This window comes from Acanthochromis polyacanthus, chromosome 8 (genome assembly GCF_021347895.1).
Source record: "Acanthochromis polyacanthus isolate Apoly-LR-REF ecotype Palm Island chromosome 8, KAUST_Apoly_ChrSc, whole genome shotgun sequence".
NCBI lineage: Eukaryota > Metazoa > Chordata > Actinopteri > Pomacentridae > Acanthochromis > Acanthochromis polyacanthus.
In genome coordinates, this window is record NC_067120.1 from 18,846,115 (window position 1) to 18,873,638 (window position 27,524).

The following is a 27,524-nucleotide window of genomic DNA, read 5'->3' on the forward strand; positions in this document are numbered from 1 at the left end:
GGGTTTGATTTTCTAATTATTCAGATTGCAGGTCACCCCAAAACCAGTGAATTCTATTAACTGAAATGTCACCATACATTACTTAAAAAAAAACAAAAAAAAAACAGGCAAAAGCAGTAACTTTTGTGAAGGTCCTTGCAGAATTACTACATGGTTCACATGTATCAATTACTATAGTTGGGATGCTGATCTAACTGAATCCACAAGAATTCCCAAACAAATATTTCAGAAATTACTCCTGCTGTCACCATTTGTGGTTCTGGGTAAGTATCCTATTAATGGCCAATAGCCAACTAGGTATGTCATGTATGTAATACAGCGAAACAACTAATAGGCATGCCCCCAGATAGTTTAAAGATCAGGAAGAGCATTTATAAAGCTGAAGAAAGTTTATGTTTTGTTTTTTGTGGGTCTTTAAAAACAGTAGAATGGCACTTGCTCTATCCAGGGCTGCCCTCCCTCACACCCTGAGAGCTACACACACTTGTGAGCTGCCAACAGACCCACAAACCCACCTCCAGTTGACCTAAGAATGTCAGCTGGAGTCACTTGCTAAATGGCTCAGACAGTGTAGGACAGAAGCACAACTACTGAATAACTGTTTTTTTTCTTTAGTTCCTCTGCCAAGTGCCAGAATGTTAAAACTGGCAGCCTGGCTGTCATAAACAGGATTATCAAACCTTCAGTTTCTGTGTTGGAACATTTAGAAGTAGCTACATATCAGTGTGACACCATGTTTGTTTTGTACATTTTTGCAGATTTCAGTCAAAGTGTGTTTGCAGGTGCCACTGCACACATGTCAGCTCTGTTGACCACAATCCCTCCCTCATACCTCATAAACAGCAGCTGGTTCCAGTAGCCTGCTTGCTACCTGTAAATTCCCCTCCACAGGACTCACAGTTCTAGCATACTCTTGGTTTGTCTCCTATGAGGGGTGCACTTCCAGGGACACCATGAGCATGTGTTGCAGGCTTCACACTATGATAACAGTTTGAGTCTTCAACTGGCACGCTCTGTGGTAAACAGGCTTTTAATTGACTGTCTGAGTGCCTTTTTCAAAGCATTACTGGGCTGAAAAGAAATGCACTGATTAATGATCACGATGCCTGTTTGTCTGAAAGGTGCATTCAATATCTACAGTGTATGTAGGGGAATTAGGCCTGCAGCTGGTCTTATTACTCTGAGTCCCACGGTTTGTTTACTGCAAAGAAGCTGCTGAACGTCTCTACTATCACCCATGAACAAAAGCTTCACTGAATTATTTCTTGAAAGGCCAGAAGATGCTGAACCAATTAGACTAAAATATATTTCAGAATGAAACTTAATGCTGACTACTATACATTCCTGGAGAGAAACAGTTATCATAGGTTTAAGTTGAAGCTGATCACTTAAAAGTTGGATGGTCAGAATAATTATCTTAAATTTGTATCCTTGTACTTGTTTTAAAAGCTTTTCATCTGACCTCCGGGACCACCTTCACCTTCCTGCGCCTATGACCAGCTACTGCAAGTGCAATTTGCTGACTCACTTTCATTAACACCGACTGCAGAAACACTGAGCTAATAGCTTACAGTTGAACCATGAAAACCTCTGCGAGACAACAGCAATGATGACAGGAAACTTAAAAAACAGACCAGAAACACAAACATGGGAATCAAAATTCATTTGTTAGGGACAATCAGTATTTACAGGAGGTCATTTTAATTGTGCATAATACCCACTTGAAATCAGGATTAAGCTAGAATGACTCTAAAATCCAACAATTCCTCACTCTCATGCTGTCGAGCAAAGCGTGCAAGTAACCACATGCGCTACGCTGGTGGTTGCATGTATTACCTGGAGGATAATCAGTGAGGTAGCTGCACAACATGACGACAACTGTCAACTTTTCAGTCTTGCACAATGACATTTCAGCAGCGCCATGTGACCCAGTGGCCTCATTTTGTTCAGAAAACAGCCTAAAACAACACTAAACTCGAAGTACAAAGCTGGCCTTTGTCTCTCCGGGTTTAACGGCTATTCTCCACTAAATTTAAAGCAAAGCAACATAAGCCTGTCTTAAAATGCAAAGCCTATGTTTTTCTTAAATACAGTGTGTTCAATATAGTATAAGTCTATGGTCGAGTACAAAGACATACAGGAAGCTTTTACACAACAACATGGTACAGCGGAAGACCACAGACAAATCATCACTTAAAATCCCGCGCTTAGTGGCGGAGTCAACAGCGCACAGACACGGAGATTGTGACAAACAGTAAACAAACAGGTCAGTCCTACTAGAAGCTTCGCTAATCCACACATGCAGTCCATCCTAGTAAGCACTATAACAGCTTATATTCTGGCCTGTACAGTTTTTTACCAATGCTTTCTGTCATTGTGTCCCGTCTTGGCTTTGTCTCTATAACAACCACCTCCAAACTGTACACCTTCAGTGACATGCGGGGTGCTCATGGTGTTGAGCGGGGATTCGCAGTGACAACTACCACTGCTGCTCCTCATTTAAGAGACAGGCAGCACACACAAGTTAGCCAGAGTTGGAACAAAAATAATCATTTGTAACCTACGTGCAAGTAAAGCTAAACAAGCAGAATTTGAGTGTGCACGTTTAGTATACTGCAAAACAAAAATTATTTTAAAAAATGTTATTTAGTGTCAACAACAATTATTTGAACCTGTCAAAAGATTCTGTGTTCTATATGTATAACTCATCGTGCTGGCATTTAAAGGTTAAATAATTCTAACAACATCCTTAAACTCTCAGCATGCCTGCTTCTTTTCAACAGTATTTGCTGAAAAATACCAACAGATCACTATAATCTCTGCAAGTCCTCTTTCAAAAGTTCTCTGGAGAGACTAGCTGCAGATAAACATGTGGATTTTTTGAATAAAAACTCCATCTTTCAAGAGCACTGCACTGCTGAAGCTGCTCTTCTGAAGATAATAAATGATTTTCTGTCATCGGCTGATGTGATGAGCCTTCTAGTCAGGTCATATTACGTAGCACAAGATCATACTATATTTGCTGGTCAAGAGTACATGAGCAGCATTGGCACAGTTCTTGAACGGCTCAAGCTAGGACTTTCACAGTGAGCCATAACGGCTGAAGGTTTTCTGTCTAAAAACAATGTTTTTGTTATTTTTTAACCATTGCATTCGGTGTATTTGGGCTGTATTTACAGCATCTTACTTTCACCTTGAAACATTAAAAAGGACTGAACAGCACTTTAATTACTTTAAAAGCACTTTAATTGGTCAACCAACAGACTACTAGCGTTATTTCACACTTCTCTGAAATCCCAGAACAAGAAAACAAAGTAAATATGTCCAAGCAGTTATGATAATGTAATTTTCTTCAGGGACTCTGACTCCTCATTTTGCTTTTTTGATCTATGCCATCAGTGTTGAGGCTGTGTCTGGCACAAATCATGTCTCCGAGTCATCATAATTAATCACAGACACAGAGAAGGATTTGTCACATTATCCATACTGAGAACTGCATTTTGGCAACGCCTCCTTATCACATCGAGCCTTTACAGATTCAGCAAGCTCAGCATTGCCAATCTGTTAGCATGTGCAAGTAAATGCTGAGTCTGGCAAAAGATGTGGGCTGTATGTGAGTTTCATTCCATGATGAGACTCAACCAGCATGGAAAACACTAGCTCTGTTATACTGAAGGCTAATTACAGGACAGTATGTTGCAAAAGAATGAGTACACCATCCATGTTTGGGAATGTTTGTACCCCACAACGATCACAGTGCTAAAACGCAACAACAGTGTTTTGTGGTGAATCTACATAAGTGTGGGCAGAATGCCACTTAAAGGAAACAACAACTTCACGAGCTACAGTTAAACTGCAGCTTGTAGCAATTCAAAGTTTTGCATACTATATTTACAAAAAAATAAAGCCACGTTTTAAAGCAAGCTTGCGGTTTCATCCTACAGCGAATAACGTTCTAAACAGGCTTGAGAGAGTCTTTTTCCATGTGTTCTTGAAAAGCATATGGGAATAATCAAGCATATGTGTATTTTGGTTAATTTTTCAGGGAAAGCAAACACTTCTTTGGCAACTGTACCCTCTTCATTTGTCTCCAGAGTTGGTGGAGGATGGTTTCCAAATGTTTTGTTTCTTACTAAGTTCATTTAGTCATAGCCTGTCCTCCCACGTGGGTGAAATGGAAATCAGAATTGGGATGGAACCATGTCAATCTTCACCTTAGCTTAAAAAGTCTGCCTGGATTATTTTTTGGGTGCAGGGAAACATTTGGATAACAGAAGAGAAAGAGAAGAACATCCAACAAGGTTTTACCTTGGCAAAGTGATAACATGAGGCCAGTTCAACTGCTTCAGGTTCTGGTCCCACTGCAAAGCCTCTGCTTGTTTTGATGTCACTGTTGAAAGCAAGATGTTGCCAGAGATTTCTCATCTCTCATGCAGGTGGTAACATTATGAAATAAGGTCTATGCGTGTTAAAATAAGCCCAATAACCAACCAGAAAAGAAAAAAAAACCTTAGAAAGCTCTTCCTGTGGTCTAATCTACATCTTAAAATATCATTAGGTTGAATATCAGGCCTTTAATTTACCACCAACCAGCTGAATGATTTCGGGTTGAATCAGTCTGCTGCCTGTTGAAATACATAAAAAGAAATTAAGTGTCTATTGACTCACAACCACCTCCCTGCAGTGAGACAGGACATGGACTGAATTGAAAACAAGAATCTAACACATATCATCAAACAGCCTCTCTCTCCTGTCAGATGATACAGCATGAACTACCAGGCATGCCGGTGTGAGTTTATTGTGTTTTCCTGCTTGGAGCTGATTAGAAAAAATGTGCTGGAGGAGGGGTGGGATTATCCAATATACATACAACAAAAATAGTCACAGAAAAACCACCAATCAAAATGTATTAACGTGACTCCGCTCCAAACACTGCTGAGCATGTGCTTTTCTTCTGCACATATGAGCAAATGAAAAAAAAAAAAAATTTTAAAAAAGGCTACCAAATCAGTCATTCCTCTACTACATTCTCATTGCACATTTCTCTCGCTTTCACTTTCAGGTTCCATTATTACGGTGAGCTAAAATCATTCAAAAATCCTTTTATTATAGCTGGAATTTCTTGGCACACAGCACAGGATTTTGTAGAAAATGCACAGAGAGAAGAGTCAGGGTGCAAACATCAGCCCCTCTAACCAGATAAACCTTCTCTTTAGAACATTTTAAAGCTGAATAAGCGGCACCAAGACAAATTCAATATTCACAAGGATGAAAATAAGAAGCACAGGCTGCCTCAATATTGCATCAAAGAGCTGAACGGGGCAGCAAAACATTAACCTCAATCTTTGTAACAGAAAGGCAAAGTTACATGAACAGACAGAAAGTAGTGTGTGAATCGCAGAATAGCAGAAACACAAGCCTGTTTCAGCAATGAAACACTACCATTGTTGTCCCAAACTACTGAACTGTGTAACTAAGTAAGCGGCAGCTACTCCAGTGTATAAAGAGCTCTCATTAAAATGTGAGCCAGCTTGTCCAAATCCACACATCTTGCTTAATTAGAGGGTATCCCATCAGTGCTGAAAGTCCCTTCTCCAAACACTTCACGCTCAAGACAGGAGATAGTAATGATGCACAGACTGGCTTGTAACTCCCTCTCCTTTGCTTCTCCTTGACTTCCCTTCATCTAGTCTTTCCTTTTTGTCCAGCAGATTTCTTAAGTCCTCAGTGATCATCCTGTCCATCTGCATCTCTGAGCCCATCAGCATGCTAGCCAGTCTCAGCCATGCTGTGCAGATAGCAACAGTTGAAGCCTTGAAGAACAGGAGGGACAGAGAAGTGAAGAGCGAGCGTCAACAACAAAAAAATGTGGCTGACTACTTACAAGGCAGCGATGTGTGTCTTGCCAGTAGCCAGGCAGTGGAGTGAGGGAGAGAGCCACATGGCAAGCGTAGTCGCGATGAAGCCGGTGCATGAATGAGAGGTAGAGAGGGAGGGAGGGAGGAAGAGCTACACGAGGAGAGAGGGAGGGAACAAGTACGAGAGTGGTTCATGGTGAGGGAGGAAAAACATAACAGAGCAGTGACAGAGGAAAGAAGAAGGATAGGGGGAAAAAAAAAGGTACGATGACTTGGCTTCTCTTTTTAAGGAAACAAAAAATTGTGAAGGGAAAAAGAAGAGCAAGAGGATGACAGCTAGAGGCGAGATAGCCTTGACCTTCCCCCTGTCCTTAGCAGTAGTAATTCATGTTCAGTCCCCATGTGTGACCAGCTCCTACAACAGTCACGTCATCAAACCCCATTAAGAACTCCTGATGTTGTTCATCGATGATAAAAAAAAAAAAAAAAAAGAGAAAAAATGAGGTTGAGCTGAGTCCTCCCAGTGGAAACTAAAATCCCAAAGAGACCTATCAATTTCATGATGCCTCTTAACCCTACATTTCGCAGGCAGGGACAGAGTGTAGCAGCTGTCAGCCTCCCATTGATCTGGTTTCGAGCACAGGCAACCCCTGGTATGCTCAGTACAAATTTAATAGATGTTTCAGTAGCCAAATGGTTTGCAAAGTGAACAAGTCTAGACAGAGAAAGTGATCTCCGCTCCCTAAACAAATGAGATCAAATACAAAAGGTATGAACCAGTGAAGCAAATCATTAAGCCAGAAGGGCAGGATTTTTATTTGCAGTGTTTGAATGTGCGTTACCTTCCAGAGGCCCGCAATGCCAGGAAAATGACTTAACGGGGCTGTTCAATGAGGTGTAAAGAACAACTGTAAAGAAAACTGTGCATGATTTATGAGTTTGTGTTCCATTAGTTGATGATCAGAGCTCAGATGCTGAGCAACAGCTGTGTCAGAGACTTGAACAGATTATTAAAATGTTAACAAAAAAACAGTTTGGTAAAGATGGCATAATTTAAAAAAAAAAAAGTCTCTGTTGAACTATTTTCCACAACGAATGCTTTATTTTACAGTGATACTCTCATACTTGATCTGAATAGATAGTTACCACACAGACCAAAAACTTGCAATGACTCAACAGGGCACTGCATTTGGTTAAGTCAAAATGAAACTTATTATTCAGCTAACAAAGCTGTATCAGTGAGTAATTTACCATCTTTGACGTAACATATTTAGGGCGTATGTGACACATCTACAGGCTCCTATTAGAAAATTAATTAGTAGGCACTAAAAAGTGATTATTATTCAAATTCATAGGTTGTAAAGCTATAAGACAACTGAGCGTAACTACACAGAGATGTCCACCAAATTGTAAAACCAAAGTTTTTTTCCATCCTCTTGATTTCTTAACATGACAACAGCATCAGAACGGGCACAAACCAGGAAATACTTTCCAAACATAGTGATTAATCTGCAAACTACACCCCTTTTTTAATAGGGGTGAAGTCTATGTAGACTTTGCTGCAGCACTCAAATTTTCAGTACAAATCCTCAACATGTGTGCAACAAATGAGCCTGTCCAAAACAGCTCAACCTAAACAAAACCCCTCAGCATTTCCACAGAAGATAGGCCGAGTTTCCAGTGCCGCCTTCACAGTTACTCACTTCTGCGAGACTTACAAGACATTTGTTAAAATAAAGTTGGCGCTATGAGTGACTTTTTAACAACCAAAACAAATCAGAGGCATTCTGGCTGAACGTTTCTCCCCATTTATATGGCTTTTCTAAGATAGAGACAGCTGATGACTACCAGCTTTTTCCAGTGTTTAGTTTCGATGGTGCAGTGGTACTAAATTAGCTTAAAGAGGCCATTTCCCATTGATCGCAAAGGTACTATGCATGCAGATGTCAGGCAGTTGGCTGATGATGTGGTGAGGTCTTTGTGGCCCCATCATCTGTTCCGACATCTGGTCCTTATGTCTCCTGTACTGCGGGGCCAGGGTCCATAGTCAGGATATATCCGACTGGAGGTGGAGTTAGTCCAAGGGCACTATTTGCAATGAGAGGCAAGGGCCGACAGTGAGTTCATTAAATAAGTGCAGCTGTAGCCATTTCTACAAGACATTACAATTTGATGAGATATAAGTCATCAATAAACTGTGCACTTAATGGCACACACTTTATTATGCCATTATAAGCTATAAACATTAGAAACTGAAAATGTCTACAGAACAAAAGGAGGAAATCAAGAAAAAAAAAAATCTACCATGCCACTTGTTAGACCCATAGTTTCTAAGGATGATCTCTGGGGGGTGGTGCAAAGGAAAGCGGAAGAGGAAGACAGGATAAAGTCAGAGATGGAAGCTAGAGGGATAGAAGTAAAGTATAGGGGGATGAAGTGAAGTCAGGCTCGAGGGTTGCCAGTAATTAGTCATCCTAACAAAAAATAAATAGCTGATACAAGCAGAAGTTTCCTGGGAGATGGACTAAAATAAAACAGAAAGCCCTTGTAGCCATTGTAGTCATTGATGCTCCTCCATCTCAGAGGAGATTAAGGATAGCTCCGTGAAAAAATATTACTGATTTAATCACTCCATGTGACTGCAAGGCACACTGGTGATATTGTATTCACTTTACACTGAACTGGGGATGGTGATTTAAAGATATAGAATGTTTGTTTTTGGCGAAAACACTGCTCAGTGGGAAAAATGCAATCATGACACGGACCTCTAGTTTATGGAGCATGGCTCTGTATGAATAATGGAGAGAATCACATGGATTTGATAATATAACTTGCATTTGCAAAGTACCTAAATGCTTTTACATTTACTTTACATAATGAATATCATGTATTTACTAGACCTAAAGCAAAAACAAAATTATTTCCATAATAATGCCTCTTTCACTTCATCTCAGCTGGTTTGCCTGTGAATTTTCAGTGACTTTCAAATGAGTCAACTCTTGCAGACCGTCTGTTACCACACTTAATGTGAGATGGCTTCCAAGAAAAATGCCTGTGGTTAAACACTATTACGTATGGCCAACCTGCCATTAAGGTTCACTGCCTTTCATCTGAGATTGTTGGCCTTGTGTTTGTATGTGAGACGCTGCTCCTTGCATAAATATTGCCGTCGTGTGCATTCACACACAAACACCACTGAATCCTCACCTAACAGCTGTTTTTTCATGCCCACCCTCACGTGTTTGCACATTTCCTGCTTCGTCATCCTCATCTATGCCTCCGTTCATCAGACAGGCTGAGACAATCTCTCACTCCCATTTTTATTTTCCCAACCTGGAGTGACAGGGAACCTAACAGGATCATCCATCCCTCTGTCCTTCACTATCAGATGCCCCATCTGCAGATGGGAGGACTTGGGCAATTGCAGATTTGTCACTATAATAACTTCCTTTTACATGTTGTGTCGCAGCAAGAAAGTGAGTGAGGGATGCGAGTCTTGACCCATTATTCTTTCTCAATGGCGCTTTACCTAGCACCTCAATAAATCAATTTTCTTATTGAGCTCTGGGGTCATAAAAGTCTATTTTAATAGCATTATAAACAAGAGTAGGTTCTCAATCAATGATTACACTGACTCATGAAATGAGAGCTAGAGGGAGTGAAGCTGGGTTTGTAACATGACAAGAGAGGTTCACGGCTTTCCCATTGCAGAGTGTAGCTATGCCAGTTAGTATAAAAGTCACTGTTAAGGGGGTGCAAGGAAGCAAGGGCTGAATCTAAAGTACTATCAGGTATTTTGGGCAATTTCTGACATTGGAGTCATGATTTGATGGGGTCTGTGGAACCATTCAGACACTCTAGCCCTTCACAAGTTCCAAAATGAGGTGTGTGATACCGTTAGATTACTGTATCTTGCTGCATTACAGTCCTGCCCATCAACACTAGAGCGGCATTAAAGGGAATCTATGTGATGGCGCTGTAAGTGAGCAGCTTCAAATATCAGGGAATAAGTGACAGCAGAAGTATTTGTTATACTGCTCACATTTTAACAAACTATTCTTGCACCAAAGAATTATGTCCCCGACATCACAGTCCCAGTAAAAAGATAACATAACAACAGGCCACTGTGAGTTCCCGAAACTATGGAGAAATGGAAGAATGTCACTGTAATCCATCTCTAGCCCCAGTGGAGAGAGGAGAATGAAGAAACTGTTTAGCTCCTTGGCTTGCTTTCACTCTCAGCCGATGCTCTCCTTTTTTGACCTAGCCAGTGGACCAGTAGGGATGTTCATTCCAGTTGTGTTCTGAGCCCATGCAGACCGACTCCAGACAGGGAGTCGGTCCAGGAGGGAAAAACCCGTTCCAACAGCAAAGGACGGCATGGATGAGATAAGGCAGTTCCACTTAGAAATCATCAGAAGGACATCAACAATAGAACATAAACTCTATGGAGGGCACAGTGAGTAATGTATCCTAGCATCAGTAACACTCCATTTTTTCCAAAAGAGTAGGCGGAAACAGGGAAAATAGGTTTCCAATTCAAATATTGCTTATCCATGGCAGGAATGTTGTTCTTTGGCATGGGATACTTTCAGTTGAAGTCTTCAGGCCATTCTCTGTTTTTTCATATTCACTGATAAAGACTGGGAAGGACAACACAGGGCTGAAACTCCCACACCACAAAACATTCCAAGTCTTACTCCCTCCCCCTCTCAACGTGTCTATCAGTTCACAGCATTCTGCTGCTTTTTCAATCTGCCCTTCTTCTCCAGCTGCATGGCAAATAATTATTAACAGGATCAAAGCATATGAAAGGGCTTCTGCGTCAGGGAGGTTGAGCTTGGGGAGCCGGGTGACTGAAAGTGATAATGGCAAACCACTGAATTGTTTTTGCCTCTATATGGAGCACTAGAATGTTGGAGCTCTGCAATTAACGCCACTGGATTTTCGAAGCGGTCTAAATTCTAAGAAGGTGAATCAATTTCTGCTTTGGTTAGTTTCTTTTTTCCAGATTGCAGCTGTTACAAACTAGAAAGCAGTTGGCATCTCTGACTAAGATGAGTCACTTGCTCTTTTCAGATTCATGGAACAACCAAAGCGAAAACTGAAACCTAAAAATGAATATTTGACTTTAAAGAATACAGTAAAATGTAATGGGCAGGAAAAAAGTTAATTAGCAGAAAATCTATCTTTTGTAACCATCTAATTGCATATCTCATTGAATATCTACGCTCACTATCAGATTCTTCTTAGTGAATGGACAGTTGCATGCACATGCTGTGGGAGTACAGTAAGTAATAGTTAACAGTGTCCCGACATAGCTGGTAATATCCACCACCAGTGAACGTTTCACTAAGACATTTTGACAAATGCATGCGGGTGCTTTAAGATATATGTGATGTACACCACTGCTCATTTTCGTCTTCGTGTTCCTGAGAGCTTTGGGTCTTGCAATCAAGCTAAAAGGCTGGGAACATGCAAAACAACTGTGTAGCTCCCATATACTGTGTGTCCGCATGACAAACTGACAAGATGCAGCTCACTCAGTGGATTACTTGGTTTTAAAACCAAGGAGAGAATGATGAAGTGCATTCCTGGATTTCAGAGCACAGCACCGGAGTGACACTTGGACGGGCTTTGACTCAATCACAGACTGCGCTTTTATTCACACATCAAGTAGGGCAAGACCACATCCGTGACGGGTGTCAGAGGTGAGCTTGAACACTCTTGCATTTATGAGAAAGACGGCAACAGTCCTACAGGACACTCAGCTTTAGCGGTGTGGAATGGTGCAATGCACCTAAAAAGATTTTTTTGTCTAAGTTAAAAGTATTAAGTTCCAATGTACATCCATGTCTCTGGACTCAACCTTTGACCTTTTGGATAGAAAATGTCAAAGGTTCATCATTTTATCAAACAATCCTTAAGCCTAAGTGGATGTTCATGTCAGATTTGAAAGATTTTCCTCTAATCATTCAAGAAATATCAACATTAACAAGTATGGGACAGATAGTTGTCCAGAGATAAAGATAGACAACTTGAAAACATAACACATGCTACGTTATGTTGAAGTAGGGGGCAACAATCATGATGCTGGCATAATTGAGAAACAATTTTTTACTTGTATTACAGCCTCATGACATTGCTTATTTAAGTCTTGGTTGTTGTTTTCAGACGTGTTGGCACAAATAAATACTGAGCAAGTTAAGTGGTGTGATTATACTAGCATCAGTGCAACAACAATGTAATCTAAAGCTTTCCATGTTTCATATAAAAATCATCCTCTGATTACATAAACATGAAGAAGTGTGATTCATGATGTTTTCCCAGTCTTGAGATAAATATTCTATTGCCTGCCATTACATGTATGACACTACTTTAAATAATTAACAAGGTCATTTAACTCTGCACAAGCCACACACTGTTACTTCTGAAGAGCAAGGCAATGATTTGAAATTAATATTTCACATTGCCATTCAATCCTATTAAATAGTAACCACGACAAAATTCACTGTGCCTCTTCCTCTTTCAGGGCAAAGGACAGCATTAGACATAAAGGACTGGAGATCAGCCTTGACACATTTCACTGAGCCACAGGAAGGCATCGTGTCATAAAATATTCAGCAGAAAGGGATAGTTGATAACCCCACCCAAGTGTGGAACATAAACTGATGTGAGTAATATAATGATACAATATCAATTTGTGGCCATAAAATACTGAGTCACAGTGCAAGTATGCACGCTTGGGGGAGGGCACAACAATCCACTGTCTATCAATCATGTGTGGCTGCCCAATGAGAAAAGGAGGGGGCTCCCAATGGTCCAGTGCAAGTTGAAAGGCATCAAGGAAGAGAAGGGACACTAAACAATTTAAATTCAGTAGTGGTCGTGCTTTGAACGCAGTATCCACAGACAATGGACCTCGTGAAACCAGGGGTGTTCCTGCACTCACTGCTCTGCTGCTGACTGAGGAGGAACTTTTCCTGCAAAGAATGGGACCTGCCGATGCCACATTTGGAAAACCTCCATGTGTATATGGATGATCTGTTGATAGCAGCTGTGACAGTGACAGCTAATAAAGCTGAAGCTTGATAGTTTCTGTGATGTAGATAATGTTTCAAGTCAGCTAAAAGTTAATACAGTTACCAAAACATCTGTTCCAGACAGCTAATTTCTGTGATTCCATAACCTAGATATGAAAATAAATGATTACAATAATTCATGTAAAAATTGTCTTTCTTCAGAAAGCGGAATCTCCACAAATTGAGGCAGAGTACAAAGTTGAGATGACTGTTAGAGTCAAAACAACCCCACTAATGGGATGAAATAAGCTGGTTATGCCTTCATTTCTACATATTTAGCTACGCTATGCACTAAAGCACAAAAATGTAAACAGCATGAGAAGGAGGTTGTAGCAACAGAGTCTTATCAAAAGCATAACCAAAACAGCAGGAGCGCACCAAGTAACAGTTATCTTAGGAACCAGTGTGGTAGGCACAGTGTCACCCCCGTGCCCCGTCTGGAAAACACCACTGATTGAATTAATCAGAGTGATCTGATCACACCTGTAACGTACCGGCAGAAGTGACATCTGATAGTGTAAACAGCTGAGCCTCATTAGGTTGAGACTACGTCAATAAAATGGCATTCATGAACTTTAGGTGAAGGAGAGATCTGGTACGACAGTTTGGTGCGTGCTCGCTGCCCTCCTGCTGCCCTGCTGCCTTGTTTGACACCACCTTTGCATAGCTGTCACTCTGTCAAGCACACAAAACCAAGCATAGCACTAGAGATAGGATGACCGAGTCAATTATTTCTATTTTTCAACACAAAATTCTGATGGAACTTCCTGCAAGTATAAATAATGTCTACTGGAAGTCAATGAGACGCAAAACTTTTTATTGAACTAAACGAAACTGCAGGATCACAAATTTACAAAACAAAAAAAAAGTGTTTGTTTTTCAAGTTCTGATGACATCCTGTTTGTCAAGGAATGTGTGCGGTGTAACTGAGCTCATTCTCAAAACAAACAATGACTTGCTGGAAGCAGAATACAGCTGTGTGAATGTAGTGTGCATGTAGGGCAGAACAGTGGCACTGATCTCGTAAACTGATTTGATTACATCTGATTTATACCAACACTGTATAAAGCACTTCTCAGACACTATCAGTAGACCCATCAAGATCGTTTAAATTCAGCACGTGAACAATACAGTTGTTTCAATGAAGTGAAACTGTATAGAGCGCAAATTATACTACATTACTAATCTAGTTCTCAGTTATAAAACTACGGGCTTTTCTGATTAGACAAACACAAAAATACATTTTGAAGGGCTACATGTGTGGAACATTCAAGCAACACCACTTGCAGTAACTTTGTCATTATTTTTTTTTAATAAAAAAATGCTATCTGCACACTAGTACTAGATGCTTCAACTAAGTAGAGATGTGCACTTTAATGAGCACTCTGAGCATAGACAAGACAAACTTAAATATCTGTTCATTAACTCATCTATCCTGTTGGTGATGTCAGCCTCCACACAGACTAACCCCTGACTACACAAAAACAGGACTGTTGTGGCTTGGGGCTGCTATTATAGCAAACTATCATCTATGTTACTTTATAACATAAAAATGACTTGTGCACATGGTAGTAACATAATTTCCACAAAATAGACACTTAACAAGCCATTCTTAATGTACTTCTAAGGCTGCTTTCATTTCTGTTTAGTTTGCTGATAATTTCCTCGATTAACCAATGAGCAGTTTTTTCCCTTAAATGTCAGAAAATGGCGAAAAATGTTGATCACCGTTTCTCAGGGCCCAAAATGAAGTTTTCAAATGTCTTGTTTGGTCCACAAACAAAATATTCAGTTTACAAAGAAATAAGAGAATATTCAGATCTATGACAATAGCATGACATAGAATGAAATGTACTAACTAATTGGTTAATTGAATAAGTCTCTTATCGATTATGCTCTACTGACAGCATGTAACTACTCCATGAAAGTAACATTTGTCGCAGGTGGAACAAGTTGAAAAGACAATTTTTCTTTTTTTATTAGCTGTCCAGGCTGAATTTACTGTACATCTCTATAAGGACTAAACAAAATGAGCAAATTGGAAAAATGATCAACATGCTTTCATCAACTTGATCATGAACTATAATTAAGTGACTAATATTAATGCTCCAAACTCTAATTTCTCTAAACACACACTCTTAATTAGTCATGTGTAATTCTCCATTTGTTCTACAATCCTACTTATAAATTAGCTTTGAGTAAAATATAACACAGAAAAATCATAAATCCGGAGAGTGATATTTTGATACATGATATGATACTGCAATGGGTAACTGAGTTTTAACTCATGATTTGATGATTTTGTTGGGCTGTGACTAGACGATTATAGGGCGCAAATGCACAATGCTGAATAGACACAACAAGCAATAAGCCATTATTTGTAATAAAAAAGGCTTTAGCAGCAGTGGTACTATGTGACATTATTAATGGGTAAAATAAGTCAGTAGTAACATGCTGTCAAATAAAAACATACCCTTTATTGTCTGTTCTTGTTGACTAAAGCTATGATGAAAACTGTTTATCGCAAAAAAACTTTAAACAACAGTTAATAAACAAACTGTCCCCATGTGAAGACAAACCGTCCTGATTTATTCAGATTTTCCACTTCCCACAGAATTTCTCATTTTTGCACATTAGCAGAACACTCTGTTCCTCCACAAGCTGTAAACATTTCAGAGAAATCTCTGCCGCGTTGACTAGAAATGCATCCTCTGTGTGGATCAGCTTTCATGACAAGGGCGCATTTTTAGAGAGAAATGAATACCCCAAGCAAAAGACAAGGAGTTCCTATGACAGTCAGGAGAGGTGAACAACAGGAAGAGGAGGGAGGGATGACAGGGGCGAGAGAATAGGGTCGTGATTGTTAAGTACATAATAATGCCCTCTGCATAGCCTGCTCGTGTTGGCTCCCTGCTCTGGGCTGATTGCAGCAGGTCTCTGAGGGCCTGTGTTAGACCAAATACGTGATAAGAACCTGTGAAGAGCCCTCTGAGAAAGACAAATACACACACACTGCTAGAGAGGCTAAAAAAAGCAGAGACAAAGAAGCAAAAGCAGGCTGGCATAAACATTAAAGCAATACAAAGAAATGGCAAAAGTGAAAGAGAGAATCTCTCTCCCATTTGTTTTCTCCATAATATATTTCTAGATGTTTGTTATCCAGGGTGGAGGGAAAAGAAAACAAAGTACAGCAGTATAGCTCACAGAAGAAGTAGTAAAAAACAATATTTAGGGCCGGCAAAAAAGCGTTCTGAAAGGAAACTATGGGGGAATAAAGTTTACAATTTTAATGTGCATGATTCATCAACAAAGTGACTCAAAGTTTCTTCCCTCACTAGTCAACAATAGAGGTTCCAGTTGGATAAAACTATTGATATTTTAATAATTTAAAATACTAGTTAACTGTGGAGCCTTACACAGCCCAGTCACCACTGGTTGGGGCTGCAGCCACTCTCTCCTAATGCTAATTTCCCTATATTCTTAACCAGTAAGGTGGAAAGTTGGACAGATAACATATTGCAGAACCAGCACAGTTTTACAGTATGTTAACGTAAGAAATGAAAAAGAAAGCTTTGGCACAGGATGTTACCTGCCAGGAAAAGAAAGCTGATGGTACCACTGCTAACATTAGTCACACTCTGATTACCAATTATAATTGTTTTTAAAGCGTTTTCATACTTTTGGAGGAGCATGCTGGTCAACATTGAAATCACAGTTTAATTTAAAAGAAAGTTGTTTGAAACATCTTGAATTTTAAGATGTAAATGAAGCATTCTGATGAAGTCAAATGTTAAAAGAGGGCAAAGATGTTTTATGTTTTATAAAGGTGTTTTAGCTCTTTTTTTTTTTTCCATTGACAACCTCTCTCTTCTAGCCTAGCCATGCTACACCCATGTTTCTGAAGGCACAAGGGTCTAGGGAAGCTCGACAGGGAGGGAGGCGGGCTAAAAGGTTGTCTATCAAATCCCTCTGCAGCAATTGGGTAGGTATACAACCAATCAACGCAACGAATAGGCTGACGTAGTTCCGAGAGCACCGGCGGATTGTGGCTAAGTCCCATTAGCTTCCTAACCAGCGGAGCCGCGGAGCCAACTGGTATATTAAGAATTTGCCATATCCCGTCGGCATAAGTCCAAATACGTCTTTCTTCTCAATGAAACACTTCAGTGCCGCCCTTTGTTTATCTTTCAAGTTGAATTTTAGCTTCAAATCTTTAAGGGCTGTGGCCAAAGCCGAGTCGAAAGATAACTGTTTATTGTGCGCAGGTTGTTTCTGTCAGAATCGTCGCGCCTCTGTCGTCACTTCGTTACGCCCGCTTTCTGACTCTACACTTCATGGTGATTGGTCCGGCCAGTTTTAGGAGAATCCAGCCTCGAGCCTTATGGAGGGTAACTAGACCCACCCTGGCAGAGAATTAAATTCGTTGCCGTGGGTTGTCTAGCGCGGCTAGGCTATCTCTCTTCAGCATTTTAGTGCAAAACACAAGCGGACTGATAAGCATACAACACAGGCGAAATGATGCACAATAGCACACCAAACGTTTATGTGGACACTAAACACAAAAAATGTTTTTTATTATACTGTCTGCATTCACACCTCAAAGCCAAATTTCTTCTGTAAACCCCAACCAACTTGTAAACATGCAGACTACTGCAATGGCAATTAACCACAATTGATCAACATACACCTCTCATTAATACTGCAGTGAAAACTGTGCTTGTGGAGAATGGAAGCAGTGTAATAAACAACACAAAAAATGAGAGGCTAATGGCTGCAGCAGCTGTTAATACAACCAAGTGTATGTACCTCCAAAATCCACGAGCGCACAGGTGTCTCATTTTCAGGCGGTTAGAAAAGCAGAGAGTGTGGCAGCCACCACAGAATCTCCAGTGTCTCCTGGCAGCAGTCCTGTGTTTGCGCTGAAGTGATTTGAAAACTAATTAAAAATCGTAGTTGGTGAAGTATTCATAGTATTAACACTTTGTCTCAATTCAAAAATGGAATTAACACAGCTTGATATGTTTCATTAAAGTTAATTTGGTGAGGATGAAAAATAAATCAGGACATTCAAGTTTTCTATTGAGGAACTTTCACAATCTGCTATCTTGATTCATCCTGGCATTGTTTTTTTTTTGGCCATCAGTCACTCCCTCTAATCTGAGCTCTGAGGATTTGGAAATGTGGTGATGAGTCAATGCTATGTGCTCAAGAGTTTAACAACAGTCTGATCATGAATCATACATGTAATGTGGTTCAGATTCAAGTCATTACTTTTTAAGAGAAGAGCTTAAGAAATAATCAGTGTATACAAGCAAAAACGCAACATAGCAGTGCTGGCTCTGTTTGTCACATTGTAGATTATATATGATTAATTGCTTGACTCTAAAATGAAATTAAACCTCTAGAGAGGATTGTTTATGAAATCTAGCTGCAGTTTGCTACATCGCTATCTGTGCTGTTAAGGTTCCAACACTCAAATGTTCATGAGCGTGAGCCAGGTTTTCAGTGCAGGATATTTACATTTCTTTCAAGTTTGTTTTTATATATGCCAATTTTTCAGTGGGAAGCGCCATATGGATGTTTCAGCCGTTCCACTGTTGTAAATGAGGGACCTGGGGAGCAAAAGTGGCATGTCAGTGCTGGGGAAAAAGGACACCAACAACACATCTACTGTATATGCCACTAGTGTGTAGTTTACATAGGAAACAAAAGGCACAGTTGTTTCAATGCACCTTATACATACCAGGATTAATATGTATGCAGGTGTCATATTTTTTCAGGAAAAAAATCTAATCTCACCAAAAAGTGCCTAGTTTGCAGCTTGAATTTCAAGTGAAAGGATTCTTGTACAATCTTTGCCATTACCATGGATTCTGTAAAAGATGTCTTCCATTTTTAAACGGTAATGGACAGTAGTGGGAACGACAGGTAATGAAAATAAAAAATGCTCGGAAGTCATGTCACTATGTCACTTTGCAAATACTCATTAAAAAGTCACATGGTGGTATTCGAGCAGAAGACTTCAACCCTCATGATGAGTGCTGCAGATGTGAAGACTGAGTCATCTCAAGACGCAGCAAGACATCAAAATCCATCAGTGCTGCTCCCAATGCATAGAAATGAAGTCATTAGAACAGTGAGCAAAGGCAATCCCTGCTGTGTTTTACAGCCTCGTGTCGCTCAGCTCTATTTTTAGGATGTCGGGCCAGAATTAGCTCTTTGAAGTGTAATTCATAATATGCACCAGGTACCAAAAAACGAGGAAAGTGACTCGGAGTTATTGCTGTTGATCAGCATGAAAGCAGGATCAGAAATTTGAGCAGTGCTGTAGAGACTAAAAGAACTGCTTGGAAAATAAAACAATTTTTCAGGTTACAAAGCTTGATGTTGACAGATGTTTCTACACATTACATGTGTTTATTTCAGCTCTGCAGAGATGGCAGGAAAAAATGGGGCTAAGACAAGCACAAACAAGCGCTACACTTTTCAGCGTACTCTCCATCATTTCATCATGAAAAGTACACAGACGAGACTTCTCACACATCAACACAGTTTGCATCATATTGCACAGGTTTCTTGTTACTGTGCACACAAACCCTTTATAAATCTCAGGCACTGCAAACTGTTACTTTCATATGCACAGTTCAAATTCACTTTAGAGAAACTTGCAAATGCTTCTGTAGACATGCTTAGTCGCACTCTTGTTGTGTTGCTTGCACATCTATGCCAGTCTGACGAGAAACATTTCAACTCTACCAGCCATGCATTCCATCAACAGCTGAGCTTGTGAGAGACATGCAGCAACAGGACGCCACATCACAGCCAGAACCACAGATCAGGCGATGAAGGCTTCAAGAGCCGTATCACGTTACAACCTGACAGGGTTAAGAGATTCATAACAATGCAGCAACGCATCGCTCTGAATGTTACCCGCTGAATTGTCATGATGAGCTTGAAGCACTGCACCAACACCATGTGACCAACATCTACTGGAGAATGAAACAGAGTATTCTCAATACAGGCATTAGGTCAAGGTAAGTTAGAGGTGCAAACTAAGCAATAAGCTAATACTCTTGACACAAATGTGAGAAAATAAGGCAACACTACAGCCATTAGGACTTCTGAGTAAAACCAACATGATGAAACAAAGCTGCCAAGTGAGCTGTTGCATGTTCAGCACAGAAGTAATGACCCATTAACTGAATAAATTTAGAAATGAAGCACTGCTGTTCTTGCATCCATGGCACATCCTAAATAAAACGGCGCTAGTTTTTTTGATGATTATAGCTTTCCGTTTACTTTTTCTTTGATACACCCTCATAGTGTCTCCTTCCTCTTTGATCCTTAGGGGATGTGATAAGTTCAATTCAAACTATTCAAGCAGTAGATGGGTGGGCAAAGCGGTGTAGCGGTGAAGCCTCGGGAAAGGTCCTTCCTCAGTCCATAACATCAGCACAAAAAGGGAGAAGACTGAAGGACAAATCATGATTTCCGATCATTAATCAAAGCAGACCTATGGGGAGCTTTGATTTGAAGGCTACATGCTTTCCAGGGAGCTAAAACGCAGCAGGAAGCTCAAATTCAACAGAAATCCTGTGCTATGTCTGTCCACTGCGTTAAGGACAAGTGGTTGGCACACCTCAGGAATAATCACTGACCCAGTGTTACTGCTCTGTCGTGTAAAAAGGACAAAGTCACAGTAAGCCTTTCAGAAATATCCACAAGAGCCCTGGACAATGCCGTACAGCACAGGGATGCACACTCTATATTATATATAGTGTATTCTTGAATGAATGGAATTGCATTCGTTGTTGAAGCTCAAAGTCTGCATCTGTTACAAACCATAAATAAGCTCTAAAATTTCAATTGAGTTGTGCAAAAGGGAAAAAAAACATACTCCACAAAATGTAGTAAATAGGGCACAAATGGGACTGTCAACAGTGTTTTCCCACTATCGAATTCAGACATGGTTTGAATTAATGCTTTATATGCTCTCCTTCAAAATAATGGTGAAGTGTATTACAGGAGCATTTTAAAGTCATTTGTAAGCCAAAACCATTTTTTGGAAGCTTCTGTCCTTTGTCTCATCTTTTACAATGAAAGCATTCCTCATTTTTTTGGAATTGTAATGAGTGTTCCCTTTGCAATAACTGTTCCATACAGACTGATCGGCAAAACCAAAAAGCACCTGCAGTAAATACACAACTTATTCAGAGATGTAGCTTATTTTGCTCAAAGTTATTTCTCACCTTGGTGGGACACTGAATAAGATATTCGATTTCTAGTCATTTTTTAACCCTGTCCCACTTTTCTCTCCTAAAATAGTTTCCACTTTCTCCCTCGTCTTCCTGCCAAGCTCTCTAAAATCTAATTTCACTTTGGCCATTTGGCATCAGAAGACAGATTTGGCTCTATGGGCCTTCTGGCAAGGGGTAACACACGGCATTTCCAAAGAAGAGGGACAGACTATCAATCCATGGACAGAAAGTTATTACCTTGTGACACTGGAAGGAAACAATCAAAATATTAGCATTTATGAGGCGCAACAGACGGGCTTACGTAACATTTTCACAAATCAGTCACCGTCACTCCAGAAGTAAAAGCATTCTTTGAGTTTAACTTTTTCTCAAGGGTGTGCTGAAGTTTGTGATCATGTGCAGCAGTATTTTTCACTGTTTCTAGTCACAGACAGACACAAGTTATTTTCATTTAAATATTATAGTCTGCCTCTAACTATTCACTTTAACATGACAATTAAGTAGAGTCTGCTGGCGTGACCTGTAGTTACATTCCTCAAAACTGACAGTTAACTTTAGAAACAATGAATGAGCTGTAAACTAGCTGCAATGTCAACTTCAGTATTGGAGAAATATTATTAGTATACAGCGTTTAGCCCTTAATCCACAGTTCTAAGATTTTTTTTGTAGGTATGACATGCTGTGAATTGGCAAATGAATGTTGTAGACTTCTGCAATTACTAGTCTTAAAATGACAGAATTGTATTTTCCTGAATTTAACTTGAATTTTTGCCCAAGTTTACATTTCAACCCAAACAGTATCACTGTATAAATCTGAAACGACAGCATTATTTTGTACTCTGAGCCACTGAGAAGTAAACTGTCAGTATTTGGCACCAAAGACCATCCAAATAAGCTTGATTTTATGAGGGCTGCCCTAGTAGTGCAATTAAAGAACCAAAAATAGGTACACTTCTCCAATACATCCCTTGGGTAATCATTCTGTCTTAATCATCTCTCATTCCTTCCCACTGACACAGCTTGACTGTTAACATCTTGATGACATTACCATGATACTACCCATCTGGTTTCTGCCTTTGTCAGAGACGCTCATTTTTCACAACTGTCCCTTATTATTACAAAAACGACCAGTCATGCCACTATTGTTAAACTAAATAGCTGTATGAAACTATGATGGATGAGCAGAATTTACCTGATGTGAAATTCTTCCATTAGTTCTTTCATAAGGGCTAATCATCTGCTGTATTCCATGAGTTTCCTCACTGCACCTACAGTTTACTGAAATGCTCAAACAATGCATTCCAGTACAACCAGTTTATATTCAAAGAAACTCCTCAGTGACTGCAGTGCTGGCGGTGCATACAGAACAAACTCCTATGTGTTGGAATAAACACAAACTACATTGATGCATTACTTGCTTTTTTCCCATTTCAACCCCTGCAAACACTCCTGTCAAGGTTAATTTCACGTCCGACAAAGATTGACTGACTAATTACTCCGATTCCACAGGAGCACAGGAAGCCTTTGATGAACAAGAGCAGTTGCTTAAAATGCAAATAACAAATGCAAAACAAATCAAATTGACCTGGGTAATGTTACATCTAACTGTATGTGCTGAGGTTAATGCCGGTGGAATCTGTCCAATTCAAATCCTTCAAATCCCACATCTGACTTTGCTGCAGGGGACTATAGATATGAGAACCACGGCTGAGATTGTATGCAGCTAATGATCAGTCATTGCCTTGTTTCCTACAGGGAATGGATACTGTCTGATTAACAAAAACACTAGAAATTAGGGGACCATGCGTACATACTGAGTAACACTCAGTAACTCCGAGGCAAACTACCACCACTTACTGCCTTCTCTTCTACCATTCTAGGGTCTTTGGTCGTCTGCATTACATGCATAGAGATGGCACATTATTCTGCATGAAATGGGCCAAATTAGGGTGGAAACCGATCAATGACAGAGCAGCAGTGTGGGTGACAACCACTGAGTGGACTCTCATGGTCTGAGGATACCAAATGTGCTGTATACCACAGATGAAAGATTAGCTATTAGCTCAGAGCTCCATTTTCATACTCATCAATAATGCATGCAGTATAGATGCTTTTCTTCTCTGCTAGATGACCAATTGGCTTCCATTATTTCCCATGAAAGAGATGTGTAATGTGTGAAAAGTGGAAGGTCAGCATGGAGAACGCACCCTACAGCGCAGGCTCAACTTTTCAGAACACTACAAACTTACTTTCAGTTCAGTTAGGTAATACATTAATGTTTAGCCAACTTTACAATATAATGAGGTACAGCTATCTAATTTACACGTCATTACTGAGACAACAAACACATACTGCCGCTTCCAGAGTTGAGTATGTCATAAAATGAACTTGGGGAACTTGCACTTTTACACATGGTTACTTAAATAACCCTACAAATATGTAAGTGTTAAAATATTTGGACAGTAAGAGAGAATCTTGATGCCCACGTCTCAGAAATGAGTTTACCTCAGTCAGGGGAAATACTACATGACTGCATGAGTGGAAAATGTTGGTTCTTGTACATTTTGATATGAATGCCAGAAAACTGAAAACAATCATCTAATAAACTAAGTGAGAAAAACAGCATAAAAATGTCTTCAATGTGTGTATTAGCTGAAAGGCTGCCATTTTTGCATCATGTGGAAGGTAGAGGGATGATGTTAAGTCTTGACAGATGTCAGAAGCCTCGCACAGAGGAAGGCATTCACCCCACCTTTCAAGTTTCACAGAGCTGGCATGTAAACACAGCTGAAACAACATGTAATAGAGGGTGGGATGAATCGGGTCGGGTCAGGTCTAGGGTAGTCACAACAAGGCAATAGTCTGAAACTCAAGTCCCCCTCACTCTCAGCATCAACCTTGATGATGATGGTCAGAAGTAACGCCGGTCAGAGTCAGTGTTTTCATACAATACAGGTTAAATTAGATTATGTTCATGGGGTTATAAAGTAACACTGTACACTGTGAAGGCAGGGGGTAATTCCTCTGCGTGAAAATCCACGCATGTTCTCCTATAGGCAGACGTGTTTACAGATCATTCCTAAATTTTTACAGATCCTCTAGGACCTCAAAATCTCCTTCCACTAAAACTAGATTATATGCTCACAGCAGTTTCATTGAATTACATAGCTCCTCTGTTGTCAATAAACTTGGCGTGCTGTAATGTGTGTTCAGGTGCTATTTTCACTTATAATGTGATCCTAATAGCAGCGAAATCCCTTCAAAACTGACAAGATGATAAATCCCTTGCAGGCAGCATTCAGTCTCTCCTTATCTACTCTTGCACATCAATTCCAATACTGAGTGATATCCATCATCTATTAGTTTGTCTGTGTGTGTCCACAAGTCCTGCGGTTAAAGTAAGTCCCTGCCAATCTGTCTGCTGTTTATCAATTTGTCTTAATGCAACTGCCGGAGGATATACTTTGAAAAGTGCATAACTCAAAATGCGGACAAAAAGCAAAGTTGTTTTGTATCATGTGCTTCAGTTTTTTCCATATACTTTTTAATCGGCAGTCTTTCTAAACTTTGCCAAGGTTGATTAAAAATATGAGCCATGTAGAGTAAAAAGGAGATGTTACCTTAAAACCAGCAGATTGAACACTGCAGGTGGCATTCAGCAAATCTAAACTGTTTCAAGTTAAAGCACAAATCAAACTCATCATTACTGAAGCTATTAAAACATGTCAAAATGCCCTCATGTTAGTGCCTCACAAAACTGTCTTGACATGTTAAGGTAAGCTTTAAAACAACAAAAAGCACATGCCACTTACAGCATCATCAAGTGTTGCTCTGTTAGAAATGCTCTGCTGTATAAGCAGATTGACAATGTTTTGCGGTGCAGTTTTGTGCCAACAGACTCCACTCCTGAAATAAAGAAAAAGTTCAGTGCAGCTCTCTGACAGGAATAGCCAAAGGTATAACTCAACAGGAAAACAGTGACACTTCTTTTTTACATTTTTTTTTTTCATTTTAACTTCTGTATCAATTCCACAGCATGAAGTCAAATTTCTCATTTCATCTTCAAAGCACAAACCACACAGGCAGGGACAGAGGCTGAACAGCTGAAACTCCAGCCTGTTTGAAGAGCCAGGCAAGACAAGGCTGACTAAACAGTGAAACAGTAGGTGGCCAGACGAAAGGGCTTGGTACAGATCAAGTTGAAAGTCTTTGGGGAGACTAGCGGCTAATAAATTTTAGACACAGATTACATGACAGCATGTGAAGTAACTAGATCTGTATTCAAAAGTCTGGGACTTTCCACCTCTACAACACCCTGATTGGAGGTTGCCAAAAATAACAAAACAAAAAATGCAATGTCTTCAATCTAAATGATAATAAAGCTCATTAGTATGATGCTCTGTGACTGTAATACATTGAGGGTTGTATAAATTATCGATAAATCGAATCTGACAGCAAAGTCCAATGGTTTGACACCCCAACTATCCACAGAAGAGTCCATATCCATCCATTCCATGACAGCAACCTTCAATTTCCTCAGAGTGCTTGAGCGAAAAACTGACACTCATTGATGCTCTGTGGCTGAATCTACACTCTGGCTTTTCTCTTGTCATAAGCTTTAGGGAGACAGTGATCAATCATTACCCGTAGTTCACCTTCAGAGAATTTACATTAACACATACTACCATCTGCAAAGTCAATTTTTTAAGGGTATACCAAGAAGACAAATGACTAACCTACTCTATTAAATCTAAATGCAATTACTGGGTTCATAAAACTACAACTATTACTCTTGTCTTCAGCATGAGGCCAGAAAAAAAATGCAATACATACATACAAAAATATCACTAGCATGCTTCACCTATGAATCATGATGCTTTTGTTCCATCTGGGCCAGAGATGAAATCCTTAGAGTGAATGTCCTAAACTGGCTTATTACTCAGAGCATCTTACTGACAAATTTGACTCCAGTTTCTAATCCCACATGATGGGAGACAGAGAAATTTCCCAGGCCATTTGTAGGTTAAGATGCATGTGTGAAAGTAGCTTAATTGATGCTGTTCTAGTTGCAATGGAATAAATTGAAGGCTTGGTGGCGTTTTGGAAGCTCTTCGTGAGCTACAGATAAAGAAGGAAAGAAAGAGAGAAACACAAATTTAACTGTAGATGCTAGCAAATTGTTAGGCTGGTTGAAGTGATACAAGATATTAATTTCAAATACCAACAACTAAGCGGAGCGTAGATTTATCTCGAAACTAGACTGAATGAGTAAGTAGAGCTTCAAAGAAAATGGCAACACTCATATTTCCTCCAAAGAGCCAGGATAAAGCAAAGTTAAACTCCCTGCATAATAAATATCAACATTCTTCGTTGATGACAAGGAGCATGGTTGCGTTCATGGGAAAGCATGTTCATATCTTGGCAGCCTTGACTCGGGGCTGGGGAGAGCCGTGGCAGTCCACGACGAATGATGACCTCTTCTCATGCAATGGCAAATTCCTGCCATAACTAAGTTGAAACAGGCCTGAGATAACTATAGCAGGCAGCGTGGAGGCACAGCTCGGTGGAAGGTAGGGGAGACTGCCACCCTTCCCTCTGCAACTAAAGCTGTTGGTGCTTTTGGATCTAAAAGACTCAAAAGTTAATTTGATGACATTTTATTGCTACCACCAAGCAATGGTGAAAAACTAAAGGAAGCAACTTCATTGAGAGTCACTGTTGCTTTTGTGCTTTTTTTGTTACAATATTTATATATATCAGGTACTAAAAACTTCATATTTGTCATTCTTAAGAAAAAATGTGGCAATAATTAACTGTGAAGCTCTAATGAATATATTTTAGTAGTCGGATATACCTCAGAGGTTTACCCTCAGAGGTTCACTCTGAGATGTAGGCTGAAAAAGAGAGCTGACCCACAGATCATTTCATATTGACGTTTCAGACGTCTGCGACTCTCTTTGTGAAATTCATTTCTGCTCTCCGATGTACGCTGATGGGAACTCTGACAGCTGCTTGTTTCCACAGTCCACTTAATGGGGGAGAGTCAGGAACTGAGAGCGAGGTAGAGCAGGAGTGTGATGGGAATACATGTTCTAGATGCCTACTATTTATTGATCACCACTGACCTTGTCTCCATTGACATGAAAGGCTTCAAGGACACACCAGGTCTAGCTTTTTTCCACTTTCACACTACATTTCCTGGAAGTTAGATACTTGCTGTGGAGTAATTGATTTAAACCTTATCAATGGGGTCCTAATGGGAAAACTTTACATTGTTTACAGCTGGAGCTAGAGAGCAAGGGCACTTTGAGTAAGTATTGTTGAAG

The 27,524-nt window shown here is 39.9% G+C and overlaps 1 protein-coding gene across 6 annotated transcripts in view; it reads right to left on the reverse strand.

Annotated features, from left to right (window-relative positions):
- The window catches only part of peak1 (pseudopodium-enriched atypical kinase 1), a 113,225-nt gene that overhangs the window by 55,805 nt on the left and 29,896 nt on the right, over positions 1 to 27,524 (reverse strand). For 2 of the 6 annotated variants that reach the window (XM_051951756.1, XM_051951757.1), the window contains exon 1: positions 5,885 to 5,992. The exons of 2 other annotated variants lie outside the window; for them this stretch is intronic. The gene's annotated coding sequence lies outside the window, so the exon portion shown is untranslated. Of the gene's footprint in view, positions 1 to 4,308; positions 5,814 to 5,884; positions 5,994 to 25,010; positions 25,105 to 27,524 lie in introns of those variants that run through there. 2 more of the 6 variants (XM_051951755.1, XM_051951753.1) reach the window with 2 other exon arrangements.